This window comes from Olea europaea, chromosome 20 (genome assembly GCF_002742605.1).
Source record: "Olea europaea var. sylvestris chromosome 20, O_europaea_v1, whole genome shotgun sequence".
In the NCBI taxonomy this organism is placed as follows: domain Eukaryota; kingdom Viridiplantae; phylum Streptophyta; class Magnoliopsida; order Lamiales; family Oleaceae; genus Olea; species Olea europaea.
Genome location: NC_036256.1, coordinates 14,200,604 through 14,205,148, shown reverse-complemented (window position 1 = coordinate 14,205,148; position 4,545 = coordinate 14,200,604).

The following is a 4,545-nucleotide window of genomic DNA, read 5'->3' as shown; positions in this document are numbered from 1 at the left end:
CTTATGCACCGGTAGCAAGAATAACTTCAATTAGGATATTGTTTGCATTAGCCTCTATATATGACTTGCATGTTCATTAAATGGATGTCAAAACGGCATTCCTAAATGGGGATCTTGATGAGGAGGTCTATATGGAACAACCAGAAGGTTTTGTTTTACCAAGAAATGAATATAAGGTATGCAAGTTAATTAAATCGTTATATGGGCAAGCACCTAAAAAGTGGCATGAGAAATTTGACTTAGCAATTATATCATATGGATTTAAACATAATAGTGTGGATAGATGTTTGTATTCTAAAGTGCGTGATGATTACATGATATTTATATGCTTATATGTTGATGACATGTTGATTATAAGTAATCACATGGATGGGATAAAAGAAACGAAGAGGTTTCTATCTTCCACATTTAAGATGAAGGATCTTGGACAAGTTGATACTATTTTGGGTATCAAAGTCTCAAAGACTAGTGGGGGTTATTACCTTAGTCAATCACATTATATTGAGAATGTGATAAATAAGTTCAAACATTTGAACATAAAAGAGTATAATACCCCTATTGATCCAAGCTCAAAACTTGTAAAAAATGATGGAAGAGAAATTGCTCAATTAGAGTATTCAAGTGCTATTGGAAGTCTTATGTATGCAGTTCAATGCACAAGACCAGATATAGCCTATGCAATAAGTAAACTTAGTAGGTTTACTAGCAATCCAAGTAATGAACATTGGAAAGCAATTTGGAGAGTTTTCGGATACTTAAAGAAAACCAAGAACTTAGGTCTACAATATACTAAATTTCCAGCAATATTAGAAGGATTTACTGATGCTAGTTGGATATCTAGCACGAATGAAAGTAAATCAACTACGGGTTGAGTGTTTACTCTAGGAGGAGGTGCAGTTTCTTGGAAGTCGAAGAAACAAACATGCATAACACATTCAACTATGGAATCTGAATTTGTAGCCCTATCAGATACAGGCAAGGAGGCTGAATGGCTTAAAGACTTATTCTATGAGATACCTTTGGGATCAAAGAATATTTCTTCAATACCAATAATGTGCGATAGTCAAGCCACTCTAGCTAAAGCATACATTGATGTATATAACGGGAAATCTAGACATATGAGTCTTAGACACAACTACATAAGGAAGTTAATCAAAGATGGAATAATTTCCCTAAATTATGTAAGGTCAAATGAAAATTTGGCGGATCCTCTAACTAAACCTCTAAATAGAGATTTAGTGGCATCTACTTCAAGTAGGATGGGATTGAAACTCCTTAACTGAAATATCCACCAATGATGGCAACCCTACCTGTCGTTACTCAAAAGGTTTTACACGGGTTCAAAGGGTATCAACAAATCATTCGATATGTGGATAGTTACAGCATTATTATAATCCGCAATAATCCTATCCTAGATTAATATAATGCTGGTTGTTACTGAAACGAGGGTTGAGCTATAAGCTCTTAATAAAGTTCAGTGTAAAACCACAAGTACTTCTAAAAGTAACAAAAGTACTGGAAGAACTTTACCTAAATAAACTTCAAGGTGGTGCCGCCTTTATAGAGAGTTGGAGTTCTCTCTTAAAAGTTTATTGAAAAGGATAAGCGCAAGGCCATAAAAGCGCTAAGCGAGAAATGAGGAACTTGAGAACACGTGATATTCGTGTGTGTGTTCTTACCGGTATTGTCACATGAAATACTTGGTTCAAAGCTTCACGCTACCTTGAATTTCGACTTTACTTTGTTTGAATTACACTATGGTTAGATTCAAATCGAAAGATATCTAAACCTTACGCATGAGTATCGTATAATTTGAATATAAGAACTTGTTAATTTTGAATAAGTGGGGGATTGTTATGAAGTGGTATGATTGTTCAAAACCAACAATTAAAAAAAAAAATTTAGGCCATGCGGTCGCATGGTACATAAAAAAAACGACCGTTGGGTCGTTTTTTGTTGGTTTTTTTGGTGGCTTTTCACCCATAAGGTGCACCACTTCGTAAAGCTATACTACTTGGCTATAAATAGGTGATCTTGGGTCATTGAAAAATGTTGAGAAAACACCTATTATATTGATACTTCTTGAGATCAAATCCAAAACAAAAAAAATACCCTCTCATATTCATCTTTTTCTTTGTGTTCTTAAGTTTTAGAGATTCAAATAAGTGTTTAGTGTTTGAATCTTTATAAGGCTTGATTAATCCTTCAAACCGTTTGCCGGATCACCCTTTAAACACCAAAATAGTGGGGGCAAAATTCGTTTGAGGACAACAATCCAAGATTGTGTTTGAGCCTTCAAAATTCTTCATATATACTTTGTTATTTCTTCATCTCCTATACTTCTTTAGATTTTTTTTTATTTTGTTTGTAATTCGTTCTCATCTTTGGTGGAGTAACATTATTTTCCAACACAGACTTGAACTAATTACCATGTTAAACCATCTCGAAATTTTACATTATCAACCTTGTGTCTTTGAGATCAGAAACTGCCCGTTGTGCCACCTCACTACCCCGCCCACCCCACCCCCCATTACATAAATTAATTCTAAAAATTTCAAGAAAAGGAGGAATGCTAAAAAGAGAATAAAGGTAAAGTGAGTAGTGAAAATCAATATACAAAGTGTTTCATTGTTGATGATTTTTTCACTAAGAACAATTATCTTTCCACGTGTCAAGTTATGAATATTCAGATTATCCATTTAGTCTCAAAGTATCGAATATTGTGGGCCCTTGGACAGTACAAAAAGGAATGGTCGTGCTTAATGGGAACCTCTTCTAAGGTTCTACAACTACGATGGGGCCAAGGAGTGATTTACAAACTTCTTGTTTAACTTATAAGTTACTTTTTTTCACAATAAAAAGGGAGAGGAAAATGGATTGGATTTTGTACCAAGACTATCGTTACATTTAATTAGTCTCTTTAAATTTGACTCGAACAATACTGCACATTATTTCATCTCATGTTTAGTCTCTATTTTTAAAATTCATTTTTTCCAAATTACATTTTCAACCAAATATTTCATGAAATTCATAGCTTTTATCAATTTTTTTATCATAAATTTCATCGACGTTATAGCTGTGATAAATCTATACGCCACCTGTCTATAATTTCATAACCTGATTAATAGAAAGAAAGTAGAACACTAAAAAAAAGATATGGAATGGGATTCTTAGCTTTGAAGTAGATTAGAGGAGTCAAACTTTTCATATATAATCTAAATGATATGAAAGATAAAAGGGTAAAATAATATTATAGTGAAGTTGACGACTATGGTATAAAGTAACTTCATGTCAACTTTAGATGGGATTCTTGGGTGCCCGTTTTGTCGATTCAAATGGCTACTGGATCAAGATGGTTATCAATTTTACTCTGACAATCAAATTAAAACTTAACATTTTATCTCAACTTGAGAATATAGGTAATTGTATTGTGTACTTTTTTAAAAGAACGAACATCATCTTTTCTTTGGGGGGACAGGTAGCTGTCATAGTGGAAGAACAAATTGACTAGACAAAAGAACCAAGCCCAAGGGTCACGCTTGATGGCCAAGCCCGTGGAATGTAAGAACATAGCTCTTGCTCGCATGGGCAAATTTAGGATTGGAGATCAGGTAGGGCAGATATTGATTGACAGTGACAATTGAGCGTTGACAATCAACGATCGTAGTAAAGAGATCGTTTATTAATATTTAATTAAATAATATTAAAAATCCATATATATATATATGTGTGTGTGTGTGTGTGTGTGTGTGTGTGTAAATGCACTAAAACTTAAAAATTCTATATGTATGAAAATATAATTCAATATAATTCAATATAATCCAAAATACTGAAAAACATTTTGAATAATATTAAAAATCCATCTATATATATGTCGGCAAGCGTAGACATCTAGGAATATTTTAAAGTGTTCGCCAAATTAATCGAGTTACATATTTGAATGTAAACATTTTGTGAGCTTGAGAGCATTTAAAAGAAATGATTTCAAATTATTTTTTGAATAAATATGATAGAATTTTTATACAAGCTGTAATAAATAATTTTTTAAAATCATAATTTACATTATTTACGTCACTGGTTGATAAAAGAAAAAGAAAAAAAAAGTCATAAAATTTTAGTTCGCGACGTCTCTCAAATGATTTATCAAAGAGATTAACGTAATATTATTAGAAACCATATCAAATATATGGTTGAACTCATTGTGCTTAACACAATACACAATATGTAGATATTTATTCAATTTGATGGGGTTAGCACAATATGTAGAGATTTATTCAATTTGATGGGACAATGGAAAGAGAAAAATGCACAACTTCAAAGGTTTCAAAATACATTTCCAAAGTAACTTGTGATTTTTTTTTTGTCAAAAATTTAGTAGTCAAATTTTGTGATCTTTGATAAAAATACGTGAAATTTAGTGTCTGTTTGATAGCGATTCTTGCATGATTATAATGAAAAATCTTACTGTTATATATAGTCAATGAGCCTCGTCTCGTGTAAGTTGGGATACTTAAATATAAAAAATAAAAAAATAAAAAAAAAAAA